Source organism: Chiloscyllium punctatum, chromosome 27, assembly GCF_047496795.1.
Source record: "Chiloscyllium punctatum isolate Juve2018m chromosome 27, sChiPun1.3, whole genome shotgun sequence".
Classification (NCBI taxonomy): Eukaryota; Metazoa; Chordata; class Chondrichthyes; order Orectolobiformes; family Hemiscylliidae; genus Chiloscyllium; species Chiloscyllium punctatum.
This window is the reverse complement of record NC_092765.1, coordinates 15,420,726-15,443,156: the sequence shown is the minus strand read 5'-3', so window position 1 is coordinate 15,443,156 and position 22,431 is coordinate 15,420,726. Positions and strand designations below refer to the sequence as shown.

The following is a 22,431-nucleotide window of genomic DNA, read 5'->3' as shown; positions in this document are numbered from 1 at the left end:
GTACATTGCAACCTTGTCACAACAACCAGTTGTTAGCACAAACAAATGCGAGTGAATAGGTTGTGGTTGTTTTACGTGACGAGGATAAAGGTTTAAAAATTGTTTTATTAAAAAAAAGATACCTTTCCCTTCGAGAATGACGAGGTTTAGTGGTGAACAAACAAGATGCAAAGCCGGAAAGCATGCCCGGCGGATTGTGTCCCTGTTAAAGCGAGCTTAGTCCCCTCCAGATGAAGAAATGAGTTGTGTTACCTGTTACTGTGTTCCTCCACTTTCTTACACGGAGTCTGGAATATGACAGAACAGCAAACAGAAAAAGACTCTCCCAAGTGTTGTGAAGATGGTCGATGCTGTTCAAAACCTCCTCTGAATGTTCACCACCAGTCCCCAATATTTGCCTGGGAGTTCTCTTCAGATGTTTCAGTTTGAGAATGAACCCTTGTCCTAGTTGGGCTCCTGTTAATCCTTCAATGTGCTGAAAGGGTGTGAAGACGGTATCAGTTGCAGATGGAGAGATTCAGTGTCTCACCCACCTCTTCCTGGTGGACTCAGATACTGCTGCCAGTAATGACTCATCATTCCTTTCTGTTCAATGGCATTTTTGCTGAAGATGGAATTGTAGCAATAAACAAACCTTGGACGTGAACACTTGCTGGAGAAATCGGGCTTACCGTTACTGCTCGATTATTCTAGGCTAGTGAACACCGATTGACACGTGTAACCCCTTTGTCAGCTAGCTTTCAGTTAGTCCGTTTACCTGGACCTCCAAACTTGACAATAAGAGACAAGAACTCTGTGCCTACTGCCTTCTGCCTCTACGTAGCTGTGATTCTCTCTCTGATTCCTGATCTGTCTGTAATTTTCTCTCTGTATATCTACCTCCTCTCTTTCACCAAATCACGTACCTGCTGCCCTGTGTGTGTCTCTTGTTTATCATTGTGCTTGTTGCTGAATCTAGTAACAAGATGAGAACAAGTAGAAGCAGGAAAAGGCAATTAGGTCCACTGAGCTTGCTTGACCATTCAAGAGCATAATGACTAATCCTATTGAAGCCTTAACAGCACCCTGATTGGATGAAAAGACCTTGACGCACCTTAATCAACTGTACCCTATAAACTGTGAGTGACTCCTTTGTCAGTCACAAAACTGTCTGAGCCTTGAATATGTTCAAATAAAATGGAGGAGGTGCGTAGGGTTCAAATCTGGATTGAATGATGTACTGGAAACACTTATACAATTTTATATTGATATTTGGGGGTTAGAATATTTTTCAAAATATATTTTTCAAATCAGTCCTGAAAACCCTCATTCTGGAGAAATCACACTGGACTCAAAACATCAGCTGTTTCTTTCTCTCCACAGATGATGCCAGACCTGCAGAGATTCTCCAGCGTTTTGCAGTGTTTGTTGATAAAGGAGCCTTTTGCCAATACTGCTTTCTGGTCTGCAGCAGGATAGGTGTTAAGCTTCAAAAATGTGTGATTAATGGACCTATAATGACAATGCACTACCGAGACTGACTGGTTAAAGAGGGCAATACACAAAATTCATAGCAGGTCCATCAGAATTTGTAAAATGGAAGACAGTTTCATGTTTTAGACACATGATCTTTTTCAGAACTGAAGAATGGTTCAGCAGAAATGTTAGACACATTAAATACTAAGGTCTGTTTTCAGGTGCTGACTGCTCGTTTCCAATATTTTCTTATTTTGTTTCAGGTTTCCACTCTTTGCACTTGACTTTCCTTTCATGGTGCAGGATTTAAGGGAAACTTACTTGGTATTGAACGAAGCAGCAATATTAGCAGAAGCTGACTGACACTGGGTATTGGTTTTCAGCATCTGCAGTCATTGTTTTTACCTTGACACTGGGTACTGTCAACAACTGAAAGTAGTTGGCTTCAAATGTGAAAAGGGCAGCATATTTGAAGAATGCTAATAGACTCATAGATGTTTACAGTGCAGAAAGAGTCCATTCCACCCATTATGTTCATTCTGGTCAACAAAAATCTAACCCCAATAATCCCATTTTCCAGTTCTTGGCCCACAGCCCTGGAAGCTGTGGCAATGCAAGTGAATATGTATTCTCTGTTTATATGTTCAATATATTAATTTATATGTGTATCAATAAATATTTATTAATGCTTATTTTGTTTAACTTTTTTAAAAAAATGCAATAATTCTAGTCTTGTGTTTCTTTCAATTGTAACTACACATCAGCTGAATTGGACATCACTGCAGTTATTCCAAATGCTTGTTATTTGATTCAAAAACAGGGTGAAGTTGACCCGGGTTCAATGGGAAACAATTTTGCAAAATGATTAAGTTGTGTTGGGCAGAGAGGGGGTGATTCTTGGTACAGCTTTGATCATTCTTACCTGAGGCTATCTGAAGCCTCTCTCCAATGGCAAGTTTCCTCTGTTTACAGTTAATTAGTGTGGGTCTGTCTGCAGGGGTAATGTGGAGAGGGCAAATCCAGGATATCTGTCTAAGGTAGAGATGCGTATTTTATGTTGCATGCCTTCACATCCTTATCTTCCTTTATTGCAACTAGAGGACGCAGGATATTTCAATATGGTGCACATGGTTAAGGTCAGATTGCTGTATTGCAAAATTATATGGCATTGTGCAATCATTTACAAGTAAGGGCTTTAATAAATAACTAGAATAATCTCAAAATTAGTGTCAGGTCTCATTCATTGCCACAAACAACTGTGTCCTCGTAAGCTGTCAGAATTTCATTTTATTTTGCCTAATCAATGATCCAAAAACCCTGATGCACTTCTTTGTTTATTGTTTTATTGCTACATTGGCCAAATCTAAACTGCAACTTATATTTGGACACCAGTGCCAATAGGGAGGATGGAGTTTCAACTTGTATCCTATAATGTTTCCGCAATATCTCTTTCTATACCGATATTTAGCAAAATCAGTCATCTGAACTTAAAACAGAATGTTGTTGCTGCACTATTTCTGTAGAATGGAGGAGTAGAGGTAGTGCACTACCATGTCCGTGGTCTTATGTCTTGTTGTGGTGGTTTCTGGGAAACTTTGGTGTTCTTGATACCAATACTCTTTGTTTTTCCCTTGGGCTGATGTGGATGAACCCCTGATCTTCTCTCGGTGAGATGGTACGGCTCTTCTTCCTGGATCATCTTGCTCCTTCTTCCCCTTCTGCCCCTGTGGATACATATATTTTATTTTGAGGGCTGGTTATCAATGTCAATCACTTGGTCTAACATCTCTTGACCAGTGGCCATGGAACAGCCACTCATGACATCAGGTGACTGTTGTCCCTTGTCCACCTTCATCTTGGTTAGTTTTCATTCCTTCTTAGAGCATTTTTTGTTACTTTTGTAACACTGCATTGAGAATGAAGTAGGGTGATACCTGATAAATTGTGAGTCAAGACCTTGCTAATTCTGAAGACCCACCCTCTGTTTTGACAAAGACCTTTTTTAACATTTGCACAAGGCTGGTTAGTAATGTGACACAGTTAGATGATGTCTCATGTGCCACAGGATTTATCACATGTGGACTGCTGAGTTAATGCAGGTTTAAGGAGGCCCCAATTCTCAACATCCCTCTCAGCCTTCACTGCTCCAAAGAAAACAAGCCCAGCTTGTCCAAACCTTCCTTATAGCTTATACCCTCCAGCCCAGACAGATTCCTATAATGTGCTGACTAGAAATGTATGCAGTTATAGCCTATCAGTTTTTATACAGTTCTATCATAACTTTCCCGCTCTCATATTCCATGTCTCAATAATTAAGGCGCATATCCCGTCTTAAGCACATGTTTCCTTGTCCTGCTACCTTTTGGGATTAAATTACTTACAGTGTGGAAACAGGCCCTTTGGCCCAACAAGTCTACACCGACCCTCTGAAGAGCAACCCACCCAGACCCATTCCCCTACATTTACCCCTTACCTAACACTACGGGCAATTTAGCATGGCTAATTCACCTAACCTGCACATCTTTGGACTGTGGGAGGAAGCCGGAGCACCCGGAGGAAACCCACGCAGACACAGGGAGAATGTGCAAACTCCACACAGACAGTTGCCTGAAGTGGGAATTGAATCCGGGTCTCTGGGTGCTGTGAGGCAGCAGTGCTAACCACTGTGCTACCGTGCACAACAAAATCCCTTTGATTTTCAAATACTTTCCAGGATATTACCATTAATAGTGTAATCCCTTCCTTTGTAAATTCATATCAGTCTTTCTGAGAAAGGTGTGTGAAAGATGTTCTTTTGTCTGGCTGGATTGATCATACTGTGCTCAGAATCCTTATACTTTGCAGCATCTCTTTAGTTGAACAGTGTCAAGGACAGAAGTGAAGAAGACGGAATGCAATTACTTTGACAGACAATCCTACATGAAGCTTGACATTTAAAGCATTGTGTAAGAAACATATTCTGGAATTTTCTCTTTGAAAGAATGACTTACATTTATATAGCACTTTTCATGGACATCTCAAAATGCTTTGCAGCCAATAAAACAGTTTTTAAGGAGCGTTCGCTGTTGTAATGTGGGAACATTGCTTTCAATTCATACACATTAAGCTTCCACAAACAGCAACATGGTAATGAAACAAAACATGCTCAGGATCACAGCCAGAGTTTGTATGCTGTCTGACCCGTTGTGATCTCCAGCGTCTTTTTGTTTTCAGTTAGGATTCTATTATCTGCAGTAATTTGCTCCTAGCTATATCATAATATCCAGATCATCTGCTTTGAACAGGATTGACCAGGACATCAAGGATAACTCTCCAGTCCTTTTGTGGAATAGTTTACGCAATCCTTTGCATTCCCTGGAGCAGATGGATACGCAGGTGACAGTGCAGTGCTCCCTCAATCCTGCATTGGGATATGAGCTTCATATTGGAGTGGGACTTGAACCCAGAGGCTCAGAGGCAAGAATGTGATTAATTGAGTCAAGGGTGACCAGCTTCTTACTGTTCTTTCTTCTGTTTCAATATGTAGTCCTTGTAATAAGCATCAGCTTCATATTAATTGTGGTTGTACAAGAAAACGGATTCTACGTGCTCTGGAGTCACAAATAAGCATGATGAAAAATTGGCCTGATGTTTAATGTAGAGAATCTCAGGATGTTGTTCCCAGCCACTTAACTCCTGTTTACTGCATGCCTCATGTGGTTTGGATAACAGGGCACCTACTGCAACTTGCCATGATCAAAAATACAAAGGTTTGGAAAGAAGCCTGAATTGTGACTCACAACATGAACACAATAAACTGTAATGACATCAGCTCATGCATGTTCATTTACTGACACATGGGATGGGGTGCACTTTGACTTATGTCTGTTTTGAGTTGTAACATCACAAATTGCTTCCCTGATTGCAGGGCATGGTTGTATCTAATAATGGAACAGGAGGAAGAGTGAGAAGTGTATACAAGAAAATTTTCTTATTCACCTACAAGAGAATGAGTGGATGAAGTGTGGAGCTGGAAAAAGTACCACAGGTCAAGCAGCATCAGAGGAAAAAGGGGAGTCAATGCTTCAGGTCGGAAGCTTTCATCAGAACATCATTGTCCTGATTGAAGGTTCAAACCTGAAAAGTTAACTTTCCCTCTCCTCCGATGCTGTTTGATCTGCTGTGCTATTTCCAACTCCACACTTCATCTACTCTGACACTCCAGCATCTGCAATTCTCACTATCTCCAAGTTACTACAGAAGGAGCAAAACTTGACCTACTCTTGGAAAATATGGCAGGGTAAGTGATTGAGATGTCAATGGAGGAGCACTTTGAGGCAAATTATCATAATTCAATGAGTTTTAAAATGGTTATAGTAACAGATAGACCAGATCTAAAGGTCTGAGTTCTAAATTGGAGGAAGGCTAATTTTGATGGTATTAGGCAAGAGTGTTTGAAAGTTGACTGAGGGTAGATATTTCCAGGTAAAGGGTTGGCAAGAAAATGGGAAGCCTTTAAAAATGAGATGACGAGAATCCGGAGACAATATTTTCCAGTTAGAGTGAAAGGCAAGGCTGGTAGGTGCAGGGAATGCTGGATGACTAAAGAAATTGTGGGTTTGGGCAAAAAAAAGAAGGAAGCATATGTCAGGTATAGACAGAAGGGAATTTCTAGAGGAGTATAAAGAAAGTATGAGTATACTTAAGGGGGAAATAAGGACAGCAAAAAGGAGACATAAGTTAGCTTGACAAATAGGGTTAAGGAGAATCCAAAGGGTTTCAACAAATACATTAAGGACAAAAGAGTAACTAGAGAGAGAATATCACCCCTAAAAGATCAGCAAAGCTGCCTAAGTGTGCAACCACAAGAAATGGGGAGATATTAAATGAGTGTTTTGCATCAGTGTTTTCCATGGAGAAGGATATGGAAGCAAGACAGTGTAGGGAAATAAGTAGCAATATCTTGAAACGTGCCATATTACAGATACGGAGGTGCTGGATGTCTTAAAATGCATAAATCCCCAGGACCTGATCAGGTGTATCCTAGACCTTTGTGGGGAGCTAGGGAAATGATTGTTGGGCCTCTTGCTGAGATATTTGTATCACTGATTGGCACCAGTGAGGTGCTGAAAGACTGGAGATTGGCAAACGTGGTGCTACTATTTAAGAAAGGTGGTAAGGAAAGGTCAGGCAAGTCTGACATCGGTGGTGGGCAAGTTGTTGGAGGGCATCCTGAGGGACAGGATTTACATATATTTAGAAAGGCAGGGGGAGTGTTGCTGAACAAAGAGACCTTGGAATGCAGGTTCATAGCTCCTTGCAAGTAGAGTCACAGGTAGATAGGATAGTGAAGAAGGTGTTTGTAATGCTTTCCTTTATTGATCAGAGCATTGAGTACATGAGTTGGGAAGTCATGCTGTGACTGTACATTGGTTAGGCCGCTTTTGGAATATTGTGTACAATTCTGTTCTCCTTCCTATCAGAAAGATATTGTGAAACTTGAAAGGGTTCCGAACAAAATTGCAAGAATGCTGCCAGGATTGGAGGAGTTGAGCTACAGGGAGAGGCTGAATAAGCTGGGGCTGTTTTCCCTGGAGTGTCGGAGGCTGAGAGGTGACCTTATTGAGGTTTATAAAATCATGAAGGCCATGGATAGGGTAAATAGACAAAGTATTTTCCGTGGGGTGGGAGAGTCCAGAACGAGAGCATGAGAGGGGAAAGATATGAAAGAGACGTAAGGGGCAACATTTTCATGCAGAGTGTGGTTCGTATATGGAATGAGCTTCCAGAGGAAGTGGTGGAAGCTGGTACAGTTGCAGCATTTAAAAGGCATTTGGATACGTATATGAATAGGAAGGATTTAGAGAGTTTTGGGCCAAGTGCTGGCAAGTGGGACTACATTAGGTTGGGATATCTGGTCAGCACGGACAAATTGGACCGAATGGTCTGTTTCTGTACTATACTTCTCTATGACTCTATGATGATCAGGAATAACCAACATGGCTTTCAGTGTGGGAAATCGTGTCTCACTATCTTGACTGAGTTTTTTTGAAGAAGTGTCGAAGAGGATTGATGAGGGCAGAAAGGACTTCAGTAAGGTGTTTGACAAGGTTCCGCACGGTAGACTGGTTAGCAATGTTAGATCACATGGAATCCAAGGAGAACTAACCATTTGGATACAGAACTGGCTCAAAGGTAGGAGACAGAGGGTGATGGTGGAGGGTTGCTTTTCAGTCTGGAGGCCTGTGACCAGTGGTGTGTTGCAGGGATTGGTGTTTTTTGTCATTTATATTGTTAGGAGGTTGAAGGTGTGTACTGTACCTTTAAGAGAGAAGGAATGCTGTTTTGCACTGAGAGCTTACAAAGACCTGTCATATGATCAGCTAGCAGTCTCAAGAGTGTACTAGAAAATTGAAACATGTAACATTTGGCTGTGAAATAGATACCTGAGTTGATTGCTGTTTTGACAACAATTCAAATCTATCCAATCAGTTTAAATTATGCCCCAGGATACTAAAACCCAATCGAGTTTGAATTTATTGTTTTTGCCAACCTTGAACCAATGAGACAATCCAATGTTTGGGGTATAAAGGAGTGGGTATTTTGAGAGTTAGACAGAGTAACTGCCAGCAAAACACTCTATCCCCCAAAGATACCCTTTTTTCATATCAAACATCTTCACAGTAAAGAAAAAGAAGTCAATTCAGTGAGATTTTCAGCCAAAAGAAGGCAGATACTGATGACAGCTGCTGTGTGGTTGTGAAATTAAGCTGGTGTAATTTTAATAACTGTTTTTTATTGGAACAGCATATTGTGACAGGGTTGGAAGCAGATAATAAGCAATTAAGAGAAAGGGACTTAGAGTTGCAATAGTTGTTGTTTAAGGTTCACTTTTAGAATTAAGGAATAAATTAATATTATTTTATTTAAATAGTCGAATTTGAGAGTTCTCTGTCACTCATATTTTAACAGACTATGAGGCAAGGTGAGCTTTTCTGGATGTTTGTTTTAATTAACAGAAGGGTTCATTGCTGTGTCATAACATTATAAATGATTTGGATGCGTATAAAGGAGGCATGATTAGTAATTCTGCAGATGACACCAAAATTAATGGTGCAGTGGACAGTGAAGAGGGTAACCCCAGTGTACAATGAGACCTTGAACAGATGGGCCAATGGGCTGAGGAGTGGCAGATGGAGTTTAATTTAGAGAAATGTGAGGTATTACATTTTGGAAAGGCAAATCAGAGCAGGCCTTGTATACTTAATGGTAGGGTCTTGGGGAAGTGTTCCTGAACAAAGAGATCTTGGGGTGCAGGTTCATAGTTCCTTGAAAGTGGAGTCACAGGTAAACAAGATAGTGAAGAAGGTGTTTAGTATGCTTTCCTTTATTGGTCAGTGCATCGAGTATAGGAGTTGGGAGGTCATGTTTTGGTTTTACAGGACATTGGTTAGGCCAGTTTTGGAATAATAATGTTTATTCAATTTAATAACGTTCATTTCTCATCTCCTTGCTACAGGAAAGATGTTGTGAAACTCGAAAGGGTTCAGAAAAGATTTACAAGGATGTTGCCAGGGTTGGAGGGTTTGAGCAATAGGGAGAGTTTGAATAGGGTGGAGTTATTTTCTCTGGAGTGTTGGAGACTGAGAGGTGACCTTGTAGAGGTTTATAAAATCATGAGGGGCATGGATAGGATGAATAGTCAAGATCTTTTCCCCAGGGTAGGGGAGTCCAAAGCTAGAGGGCATAGGTTTAAGGTGAGAGGGGAATGATTTAAAGGGGACCGAAGGACAACTTTTTCATGCAGAGGGTAGTGCGTGTATGGAATGAGCTGCCAGAGGAAGTGGTGGAGGCTGGTACAATTACAGCATTTAAAAGGCATCTGGATGGATATATGAATAGGAAGGTTTAAGAGGGATATAGGTCAAATGTTGGCAAATGGGATGAGATTAGGTTAGGATGGCTGGTTGGCATGGATGAGTTGAATCAAAGGGTCTGTTTCTGTGCTGTACATCTCTATCACTTTAAGTTATGAAACCTTCAAGGAAACTGTACTCAAATGTTTGTTTATGAAATCATCACGTGTGTAGTAAAGATTGTAGATGGATTCCAGCCTCAAATTCATGATCCAATTCTTTTTGACCACGCTCATTTGTCCTTAAGCCATGATTGGGTACCAATCCTACCTTGACTGTCAGACAGAAGGGGAAATGATGGAGGGGTAGATCTGCTGTCAACTTGAGGTGCCATCTGAAGTGATATTAAATGCAGTAACATAGAGTGTGATGACAGTAACCCACTCTGTAGGAGGTTGGTGGCAGCAGCTGTGGCACAGTAGCGAGGAGACTTTGGCAGGTTGGGAGGGTAGATTTGTAGGTGGTCTTGCCACCATCCAAAGCCAACCACTGGCAAGCTGCCATCAGACTGCTTCAGATCTTGGTTGTCAGGCACCCATTGGCCATCAGCAGGATTCCAACAGTATCCTTTATCAGCTAACTATTGGACATTTATTTATAGCTCTGATGACCCACCTCAGGAAAGACCACCTACAGGCAGAAATTAGTCAGTGTATTTTCCTTAAACCCCTCTGCATTTTGTCTTGAAGCCTGTGAGACGGGTTTGAAGAGACTATTGGGATGGAGGGGGTTACACCCTGTTGGGATGGGGGTGGATCTTTCATGAACCCAGCTAAGAAGGGACCTTGTCCCACACCCTACTCCCTGTTCACCAGCTACCCCAGCAGGAGACTTTGCCACGCTGGCCACTTGGTATAAACCTTACCCGCTGCCAGCCAAATACCAGCGGTGATGGGATGAAGCCTTTATCATCACGGAATCCCTACAGTGTGGAAAGTGACAATTCGGCCCATCAAGTCCACACAGATCCTCCGAAGAGCAATCCACCCAAAATTAGACTCAGCATCTCCTCCTCCCCTCCCCACAATATCCCTGTAAGCCTGCATTTCCCATGGCCAATCCGCCTATCCTGCACATCTTTAGACTGTGGGAGAAAACCAGAGCACCTAATAGATGCCCACACAGACACAGGGAGAATGTGTAAACTCCACACAGACAATCAACTAAGGGTGGAATTGAACCCAGGTCCCTGGCACTGTAAGGCTGCCGTGCAAATCACTGCACCATCACTCACTTTAAGTGGGCATTAACCCTAAATCTAATCATAATTCTATCCCTAACCCTAACCATTTGTGGTAATTTGTTCCCATTTTTAGCCAATTTCTAACCTCAGCTTTCCATTAATTTTTTGTTGTAATATATTGACACAGAATAAAGAACTATAATAAAATTGTCTGTGGGAGTCTCCATACTCATACTGTATTATTTATATTTCCACTTTTAGATATTTTAATAAACACCTTTTCTTCTGTTGATTTTTGTTCAATAGTATGAACAGAGAATAGTTTCTGCTTTCCCTCTTCCCTCCCATAAAATTGTCTCACCATTTTCACTGAAACAAAAGGTGTTTCCATATGGTTTGAGACCTAAAATGAGTGCAGCTCATTTCATGTGCTCTGTTGACCTCCAAGTAGTTACAAAGTGATGAACCACCACACCTTGCCTTCTCATTGACTGAATGCAGTGGCCGTTCCTCCTGTTCATGCCCACTTTGTCCCTCAGCACTGACAATCCTGCCCAGCCTATGAACAGCTGGGTGACTGTGGGAATGTGTGGTCAAGTTTTTAGCTAGGGGTCATAAGGTCTAAGTCAAAAATTATAGCGCTGGAAATACACAGGAGGTCAGGCAGCATCCAAGGAGCAGGAGAGTCAACATTTTGGGCATAAGCCCTTCATCAGGAATGTTTTTTTTAAGATTCCCTACAGTGTGGAAATAGGCCCAACCAGTCCACACTGAACCTCCAGAGAGTAACTCACCCTGACCCATTTTTCTCTGACTGATGCACCTAACACTACGAGCAATTTAGCATGGTCAAAACACCTGACCTGCACATCTTTGGACTGTGGGAGGAAACCCACGCAGACACGGGGAGAATGTGTAAACTCCACACAGACAGTTGCCCAAGGCTGGAATCGAACCTGGGATCCCTGGTGCTGTGAGGCAGCAGTGCTAACCACTGAGCTACCATGCCACCCCCATTCTGGCATGTCCTGGCATAAGCCCACATTCCTTATGCCCGAAATGTTGACTCTCCTGCTCCTTCGATGCTGCCTGACCTGCTGTGCTTTTCCAGTGCCACACTTTTTGTCTGATCCCCAGCATTTGCAGTCCTCACTTTCTCCTAGTCATAGGGTCTAATCCAGCCAACAGAATCCCACAGTACAATAACAGACCATTAAGTCCAAGTGATACAAGATCCTCTCAGGGAATATATTTGGAACCCAACATTCTCAGCAGAATTTTTAATGCGACATCAAACTATGTGTATATCTGCTGAGCCACACAAAGCATAAAATAGGCTCCAGTGAGGTCTCATTAAAAAAGATATATTGTGGTTCTGTTAATTCTTTGTAGCAGGGAGTGTGAATATACTAATTCAGATTCTTGATGAGTGCACTCTTATGGTTTTAGTCCTGGCATTTTGTTTCAGAATAATTTATATTCTATAGCGCTGGGAATAACAAAAATCATTCAATGAAAAACATTGCATCCAGAAACTAATTGCATAAATGTAGTTGCTTAAGATATTATATATGCAAAATATTCAATTAATTCAGAAATATGAAGACAGATATAAATATCTGCAAGGTCATCATCCAGGGGATGTTTGGACAGACAGTGAGCTTGCTGTAATCTTCAGTGAGTCTCCTCCAGTAACAGTAAGTTCAAATCTCACCATTTAGCAATGGAATTTAATGCATTTGTACAAATTATCATTGTTTTGCTATAGCAACCCAATTGATGCACCAATTCTTAAATCTGAGATAGATTTCCTTTTGTTAAGCAGAAGTATAAAGGAATATTGGCCAAAGATAAGTATATGGAGTTAAGCCATAGATCAGACATGATCTTATAGAATGGTGGAACAGGCTTGAGAGGCTGAATAGACTACTCCTGTTTCTATTTGATGTGAAGGGAATCTGCTAGTCTCAGTGCTATATGGCCTGGCCTACATGTGACCATTGCCCCACATTTGGTTTTTGGCTGTTAATTCCCTCTGGCAAGTGACTATTGACTCAAGAATTTGTACTGATTTATTAGTTGAGGAGAGGTGCACTGGGTAACAATTTAACAAGAGGAATGGTCACTGCTGGCACTGCACTTAGCCAATGAGGAGACAAGGTGGGGCAGATCTACACTTTGTAAATGTTTTGGGGCTGGGCCAGGCATGTGGCAGTTGGGGTTTGAGAGACCTTTGGGTATGGGGCAACCTGGACGAAGGGGAGCTACACTATAATAATGGGGTGAGGGGGTGGTGTAGGTGCTTCCAATGAGTCTGGAAAGGAAGAACCCATCCCATATCCTACTCCCTCTCCACCAATCAACCACATGGGAAGCTTGCCCACTTGTCCTGATGCTAGAAAACTTGAGGGAGTCAGGAGGCAATGTTGAGTACCTCCAGGGTTACTCTCTCCTGACTGCATATCAAAATACTGTGTCTGGAGCATTGTTTTTGAAGTGTGGTGTCACTGTGTCAGGCTATTGTTTGACTAGACTATGGGATAGCTCTCCCAATTTTGGCACAAGCTCCAAGGTGCTTGTGAAGAGGACTTTGCAGTGTGGAGGAGATAAGATGCGCATTTGGCATTTTTGATTGACGCTGAATGGTCCATCCAGTTTTATTTATATTGCTTTCCTGTCATAATTCGGTATGACTGAACGGTTTCCTCAGCCAATTCAAAGGTCAATTCAGTGTCAACCACATTGCTATGGGTTTGGAGTCACACATAGGCCAGACCAGGTAGATTACTTCCTCTAAAGGACATCGGTGAACCAGATGGGTCTTTAACGTCAAGCCAGTGGTACCATGATCATTATATAACTGTCTGGTCATGAAGAGTGCTAATATAGTCACTGGATTCGAAACGATAACTGCTTTCTCTGCACACATACTGCCAGAGCTGCTAAGCTTCTCCAGCAATTTCTGTTTCTGTTTGTTTCAGATATCCAGCACCTTGGTTTTTTGTTTTATTATAGGATAATGATCACCAACATTGAGACTAGCTTTTTATTCCAGATCTGTTGAACTAACTGAAAGGAAATTCCATAGCTGCTGCCTGTGGGATTTGAACTTGTCACTCATAACCCAAATAACTAGGAAACTACTCCCAATAACAAATGAACCCTTGAGATTTATTTGTGAGAGCTGGACTAAACTTGCGTAAACTGGAAATTTAGTGCCAATTTATGCTGACTATCAACACCATTGTTCTACACTGTATGCTGGGCTATATCTTGGAAAAATGTGAAATTTTGTTGCTTTCCAGATCAGATTTCTGTCATGGCAACAAACAGAAAAATAAAACAAGATATCTTCCAGCTTATTTGTCTCTGTTCAATCGGTGCAGAGAAATGACTGAGGCTGAATTCTGAGACGTTCTCTCACATCAGAACCATGTTCAAATATTGAGCTTTAATCCTCTAGTTCCTTCCCTGAACATTAATTTGAATTTGAGTTTGGTTGTTATTAAATTATGTATGTTTCGTTCTTTGCAATGTACATTTGCACCTTACTAAGCCTTGAGAAGTTGTGCATTTCCTGTAGCTCAGCCCAGATGGATGATAAAAAGCAGATGAGTGGAAGTGTACAGTGAAGTCTTAGTTGGAAGCTATAGAGGAACCATTGTTATAGTCAACTTTTAGGGATCTGTGGCTTAATGGCTGTATCCCAACCTTTTTAACCAGCTCCCACATGCTGCAGGGGTGTGCCATAACATCTGTGGACGAGTTAGTTAGAAAATTTCAATAACTAATCTTTGAAGGTGACTTACTGAATATAGGTTCCATTGTAAATAGTTGACTAAATTACTTTGTTGCTACATTATAAAGTAAAATTATCAGGTTAATGCTGTTTGATTTGCCTTATTGATTAAATGGCATTGAATGAACAAAGACTCCCACTAAATATAAGGTTTAAAAGTCATATTGTGGTTTTTGTGTGGTGTAGTGGTAATGCCCCTATGTCTGAGCCAGGAGGCCCACATTCAAGTCCTATCTGCTCCAGAGCTGTCCCATAACACATCTGAACAGGTTGGTCAAAAATATCTAGAAGTTGCTTTGCAGCAGTAAAACCCCCTGTTTGTTATTAGATTCAATCAAAGCTGTAAAGCTGCTTATTTCTCTTTTCCATTTGATTGCACAGGAATGCAAGTATATAAAATATAGGAACAGGAGAAGGCCATTCAGCCTATTGAACCTGCTCTACCATTCTACAGCATCTTGGCTGATTTTGGTCTTCAGATACGTTTTCCTGCTTGCTCCCCATATCGTTAGATTCCCTGAGAAACCAATCATGTGTCTGCTCAAACTTTAGTATATTCAGTGATGGAACATCCATATTTTCTGGGATAGAGAATCCCAGATCCTATCTCTGCCCTCCACAATTAGCCCCATTATGCTGAGGCCGTGCTCTGAGATTTTAGATTCCCCAACCAGTAAAAACAATCTCTTAACTTTGCCGAGCCCTTTCAGGTTCTTGTCTGTTTCCATGAGATTGCCTCTCATTCTTCTAAATTGCCGAGAACATAGACTCAATTTGCTTTGTCTGTCACTGGCACCTCCAAATCATGATAGGACAGGTTCCATATCACAGGGACCACCTTCACCAACTTAGCTGAACAGCCCCCAGTTAGTTTCTCCAGGCAAGTAAATGTCATTATTGCAGAGATCAAATCTACATGTAACACTCCAGATGTGGTCTTGCCAACACTGTGTACAAGAGTCCTTTTCTACTGTATGCCAATTTCCTTGCATTAAAGGCCAGCATGCTGTTTGTCTTCCTATTTGATGAAACAATACTCATATGAAGGGGATAATTTATGCTGAGAGCCCAATGCATTGTTAGAATGAAGATTTGGAGATTCAGATAGCAGACATCAATCAAAGTCCACTCATCTCAGCTGAAGCTAGTCTACAGATTAGACTAGTGACCTTAAATGTGTCTGATGCGATTGGCAGCATTTCACAGGCACCGTGTCACTGACTGCTGAACAGATCCCAAAAGATTACAAGGATGTCTTTAAAGGTCTTTGATGTCTTCCTGGTGAGTATCATGCCAACAAAGATGAAATATTGGCTGAGGAGAGGTGTTGCTGCAGATTCAAACTCAGCCTGTACAATTGGAAAGGAAGGGTGTAATCTTTATGCTTGTGAATTGTACAGACTGGATGAGCAAGCTCATAGCAATGAAAAAGACCTGGAAAGTTGAGAGTGTGCATAGATCTGAAGGATCTCAAGAAACTTTTGAAGGTGTCTCACTATCTCATGCCAACCACTGTAGAAACATTGCCACAACTTGCCAAGGCAAAGTTCTTCATTGCCATCAATGAGAAGGATAGGTATTTGCAAAATAGAATTTAACAGCAGGAGGTTCTGCAGAAACTGTATAAAACTTTAGTTAGGCCACAACTTGAGAATTGTGCGTCATTCTGGAATCCACATTATAGGAAGGATGTAACTGCACTGGAGAAGATGCAGAAGAGATCCAGATGTATAAACACATGATGGGCTGAGGTAAGGTAGACAGGAAGGAAGTTTTCTTCTTGGTGGAAGGACCAATAAACTGGGGGATTAGACTTAAGGTAAATGGCAGGAGGGTTATAGGAGAATATGAGGAAATCTTTTATAACCAGAAGATGGTGGAATCTGTAACTCACTGCCTGTGACGGTGGTAGAGGCAGAAACATTCATAACATTTCAGAGGATTTTAAGACTAGGGCTCACATTTTTAAGGTGAAAGTACAGCTATTTAAAAAAGACATGAGAGGCAAATTCTTTACCCAGGGGGTGGTTCAAGTGTGGAATGAACTTCCTGAGGAAGTGGTGGGTGTGGGTACAGTTTTAGAGACGTTTGGATACGTACATGGATAGGAAAAGATTGGAGGGATATGGGCTAATAGCAGGCGGGTGAGACTAGCTTAGTTTGGGATTATGTTCAGTAAGGACTGGTTGGACCAAATGATCTGTTTCCATGCTGTGTGACTCTATGACTCTCTACGTATTTAGGTGTGCACTTACAATACCAAGGCATGCAAGGGCTATCGAGCAGGTACTGGAAAATAGGATTAGAATAGTTAGGTGCTTATTTTGATTGGCACATACTTGGTGGACTAAAGGGTCTTTTTCTGTGTTGTAGATCTCTATGATTGTTTGACTCGTCAGCTTTCTAACTATATTCTGAATGCTCTTTGAGAGATACAATGGTAAAGAGTAAAGTCACCATAGTCCTGCTGTCTTATCACAGGGAGATAATGACTGGCGATGGTTCAACCTGAGGGTCCACATACTTCAGACGAGGGGAGTGTCCTTCATGGTAACTTCAGCAAGAATTGAACCCACCAAGCAGCATTTCACCTGTACTTCCTCCAATCTTGTGTATTGTATTCGCTGCACTCAATTGGGCCTACTCTACATTGGAGAAACCAAATGCAGACTGGGTGACTGCTTTGCAGAACACCTCCGATCTGTGCACTGGTGGCTCCAACTCTGTATTCCTATCAACCGAGCGAACCCATTCCCAGTCCAAAAGCTTGAGCGTGCTGTTTGATATTTCCACTGCTCCAGGAGAGTTATCAACACCGACAGCACGAAATAGTCAGTGATCTTCCTGAAGCAGGAGCCATCTTGGATCATCTGCTCATCCTTGGATGTAGAGACACAATGAAAGAAGCTGTCGCAGATCACAGCTGGAATCAGGTGTGACTGCCCACCAGATGACAGTGAAGCTGAACAAGAGAAATAGGAGGCAGCTAAACTCCTGGGTGGTGAGTGTTTTGCCTGTTGCTGGTTAAAGACCAATGGCAATGGGATGCTGGTGTTGGAGAGGTCCAGAGGAGCTTTACAAGAATAAATCTGGGTGAACACCTTGCCCTAAGAGGAGTGATTGAAGATTCAGAGTCTTAACTCGATGGAGTTTATAAAAATGAAGGAGCAACCTCATTGAAACTTAAAAGGCCTGGATACAGTGGATGTGGAGAAGATGTTTCCACCGGTAGGAGTGACCAGTGCCCACGGGCACACTTTCAGAGCAAAGGGACGATCCTTCAGAACTGAGATGAGGAGAGCCAGAGGATGATCAATTTGTGGAACTCATCGTTGCTGAAAGCTGTGGAGGCCAAGTCATTGAGTGTGTTCAAGAAAGCGATAAATAGGTTCGTGCTTGGTAAGGGGTGAAGGCTGGGTGGAGAAGCATATCAACCATGATTGAATGGTGGAGTAGACTCAGTGGGCTGAATGGCCTGATTCTGCTCCTATATCTTATGGCCTTATAGACTTAAGTAACTATTTAAGGGGCTCAATTGGTCTCCGGGGTGGGAAGCTCCTTCACAAGCCCACCCCTTGGCCTCGAGAGGAGGGTGATGAGACCAAACACTGTAAACCCTCCCCTCCCCTCCCCCACCTGATCAATGGGCACCCCTTCCTCCAAACTGGCCCAGGGATCGGATCGGGATGGCATGGTGATTAAAATAAATACTCCTCACAATTTCTGGTCACAACTTTCTGTCAAGGTTTAAAGCTTCATCCTTAGAGATGTTGCTTTGCTGGTGGATTGGTTCTGATTCTATTCCGGTTTATTAATTTTTAATTATTTCCAATTTAAGATTTTCAGCATCTGCAGTGTTTTGTTTTATGGTGAATTGGAATAGAAATTGGATTGGATTCTATAATTGACCTGTTTGAATCAGTGCAGTTTTTGTGAGCATCTCATTTGTCTGGGGAATATATTAGTCTGAGTTAATGAATCAAACCAATCGACTTGTCTTTCCCACTGTGTCAATTTGAGATGAGAACAGCTGAAAACAAAAAATGCTGGAGATCACAGCAGGTCAGGCAGCATCCACGGAGAGAGAGCAAGCTAATGTTTCAAATCCAGATGACTCTTCATCAGAGCTGACGTGAAGTGTGGAAGGGGCAGCACTTATACAACAGTTGGGGGTGGGGGGAAGTGGAGTGCTGGGGGAGAAAGTGTGCTGATAGTCCAGATTGAGTGACTGGAATGTGAGAATATCAGAACAATGGGCTGTCTAACTGCCAGGTTGTAAAGAACAGTGTCCCACTGGGGTGGGGTGGGGTGGGGTGGGATGGGGGGGTGGGGAAGAGATGACATGGTGATAGGGAACGTAACAAGCAAAGCTAAAAAAGTGGGAAGGAATGGGTTTGCATTTTGAAGGTGTTGAACTCAATATTAAATCCAGACGGTTATAAAGTGCCGAGAATGAGATGGAGGTGTTCCTCCAGTTTGCGCTGTGATTCACTGGAACACTGCCGCATGCTGAGGACTAGAGTCATAGAATCATAGAGATGTACAGCATGGAGACAGACCCTTCGGTCCAACCCGTCCATGCCGACCAGATATCCCAACCCAATCTAGTCCCACCTGCCAGCACACAGCCCATATCCCTCCAAACCCTTCCTATTCATATACCCATCAAAATGCCTCTTCAATGTTGCAATTGTACCAGCCTCCACCACTTCCTCTGGCAGCTCATTCCATACACGTACCACCCTCTGTGTGAAAAAGTTGCCCCTTAGGTCTCTTTCATATCTTTCCCCTCTCACCCTAAACCTATGCCCTCTAGTTCTGGACTCCTGGACCCCAGGGAAAACACTTGATCTATTTACCCTATCCATGCCCCTCATAATTTTGTAAACCTCTATAAGGTCACCCCTCAGCTTCCGACGTTCCAGGGAAAACAGCCCCAGCCTGTTCAGCCTCTCCCCATAGCTCAAATCCTCCAACCCTGGCAACATCCTTGTAAATCTTTTCTGAACCCTTCATGTGGGCAGGACACTGTGTTAAAATGACAGGCCATGTGAAGGTCAAGGTCATGCTTGAGCACAGACTAGAGGTGCAAAGTGGCCACCCAGTCTGCGTTTGGTTTCTCCAATCTAGAGTAGGTTCCATTGGATGCAGCGAATACAATATACAAGATTGCAGGAGGTCCAGGTGAAATGCTGCTTCACTTGGAAAGATTGTTTAGGCACTTGGATGGGGAGCAGGGAGGAGGGGAAGGGGGAGAGTGGCACCTTCTGTGGTTACATGGGAAGGTGTCATGGGAAGGGGCGGTAGTATTGGTGGTTGGAGAATGGATTAGGGGACCCTGGAGGAAATAAGATGCAGACAGGGGGAGTGAGGCGAAGATGTGTTTGATAGTGGCTTCCTGCTGGAGTTGTCTGAAATGGAAGAGAATGATCCTTTGAATGCTGAAGCTGCTGGGATGAAAAGTGAGGACAAGGGGGACTCAATCACGCTGCTGTGAGGGATGGGAAGGGGCAAGGGTGGACACACGGGTGATAGGTCAGATTCAGATGAGGCCCCAGTCAACCACATGAGGTACAACAGTTTCGGAGCTGCTGCACTTGACCCCACCAAGATGGAGCTGGTCAATCTCACAGAGAATGAGCAAATCCAGCAGGATGTGACAGGAGGGGAATTGCCTTTTCGGAGAGCTGGTGCAGACATGACGGACTGAATGGTCTTCTTCTATACTGTTATCATTTGGTGATTGGGAGAGCACAAGACTACCACACATCCCCATCAAGACCTCCGGAGGTCAACAAATCAGCTCAATGTCCTCAACATGGTCACAGGCCACATTCCTGACCCTGTCCTCAGGAAACTCACAGAGTGAGGTACACACACAGTACAGAGTAGGGTACACACACATATCAGAGTGGGGTACACACACAGTACAGAGTGAGGTACACACACATGCCAGAGTGGGGTACACACACAGTACAGAGTGGGGTACACACACAGTACAGAGTGGGGTACACAGACAGTACAGAGTGGGGTATACAGACAGTATAGAGCATGGTATACAGACAGTACAGTGTGGGGTATATGGACAGTATAGAGCGGGGTATACAGACAGTATAGATTGGGGTATATAGACAGTATAGAGTGGGGTTTACAGGCAGTATAGAGTGGGGTATACAGACAGTACAGAGTGGGGTACACACAGTACAGAGTGGGGTACACAGACAGTACAGAGTTGTGTACACAGACTGTATAGAGCAGGGTATACAGACAGTTCAGAGTGGGGTATACAGACAGTATAAAGTGGGGTATACAGACAGTACAGAGCAGGGTATACAGACATTATAGAGTGGAGTACACAGACAGTACCGAGTGGGGTATACAAACAGTACCGAGTGGGGTACACAGATAGTACAGAGTGGGGTACACACACAGTACAGAGTGGGGTACACACACAGTACAGAGTGGGGTACACACACAGTACAGAGTGGGGTACACACACAGTACAGAGTGGGGTACACAGATAGTACAGAGTGGGGTACACACACAGTACAGAGTGGGGTACACAGACAGTACAGAGTGGGGTACACACACAGTACAGAGTGGGGTACACACACAGTACAGAGTGGGGTACACACACAGTACAGAGTGGGGTACACACACAGTACAGAGTGGGGTACAAAGACAGTACAGAGTGGGGTACACAGACAGTATAGAATAGGGTATACAGACAGTTCAGAGTGGGGTATACAGACAGTATAAAGCGGGGTATACAAACAGTACCGAGTGGGGAATACAGACAGTACAGAGTGGGGTACACAGATAATACAGAGTGGGGTACACACACAGTACAGAGTGGGGTACACACACAGTACAGAGTGGGGTACACAGACAGTATAGAATAGGGTATACAGACAGTTCAGAGTGGGGTATACAGACAGTATAAAGCGGGGTATACAGACAGTACAGATTGGGGTACACAGACAGTATAGAGTGTGGTACACAGACAGTACAGAGTGGGGTACACAGACAGTACAGAGTGGGGTATACAAACAGTACCGAGTGGGGTACACAGATAGTACAGAGTGGGGTACACACACAGTACAGAGTGGGGTACACACACAGTACAGAGTGGGGTACACAGACAGTACAGAGTGGGGTACACAGACAGTACAGAGTGGGGTACACAGACAGTATAGAGTGGTGTATACAGACAGTATAGAGTTGGGTACACAGACTGTGTAGAGCAGGGTATACAGACAGTTCAGAGTGGGGTATACAGACAGTATAAAGTGGGGTATACAGACAGGACAGAGCAGGGTATACAGACATTATAGAGTGTGGTACACAGACAGTACAGAGTGGGGTATACAAACAGTACCGAGCGGGGAATACAGACAGTACAGAGTGGGGTACACAGACAGTACAGAGTGGGGTACACAGACAGTACAGAGTGGGGTACACAAACAGTACAGAGTGGGGTACACAAACAGTACAGAGTGGGGTACACAAACAGTACAGAGTGGGGTACACACACAGTACAGAGTGGGGTACACACACAGTACAGAGTGGGGTACACAGATAGTACAGAGTGGGGTACACAGATAGTACAGAGTGGGGTACACACACAGTACAGAGTGGGGTACACAGACAGTATAGAGTGGGGTATACAGACAGTACAGAGCGGGGTATACAAACAGTACCGAGCAGGGAATACAGACAGTACAGAGTGGGGTACACAGACAGTAAAAAGTGGGGTATACAGACAGTACAGAGCAGGGTACACAGACAGTATAGAGGGGGTATACAGACTGTATAGAACAGGGTATACAGACAGTATAGAGTGGGGTATACAGACTGTATAGAACAGGGTATACAGACAGTTCAGAGTGGGGTATACAGACAGTATAAAGTGGGGTGTACAGACAGTACAGAGTGTGGTACACATACAGTATAGAGCAGGGTTTACAGACAGTACTGAGTGGGGTATACAGACAGTACAGTGCAGGGTATACAGGCATTATAGAGTGGGGTACACAGACAGTACAGAGTGGGGTATACAAACAGTACCGAGCGGGGAATACAGACAGTACAGAGTGTGG

General features: G+C 43.1%; 1 protein-coding gene across 2 annotated transcripts in view; it reads right to left on the bottom strand.

Annotated features, from left to right (window-relative positions):
* The window catches only part of LOC140453451 (orexin receptor type 2-like), a 33,130-nt gene extending 32,683 nt beyond the window's left edge, over positions 1 to 447 (bottom strand). For both annotated transcript variants that reach the window (XM_072548140.1, XM_072548141.1), the window contains exon 1: positions 253 to 447. The gene's annotated coding sequence lies outside the window, so the exon portion shown is untranslated. The remainder of the gene's footprint in view (positions 1 to 252) is intronic.
* Positions 448 to 22,431: the final 21,984 nt, after the last annotated feature.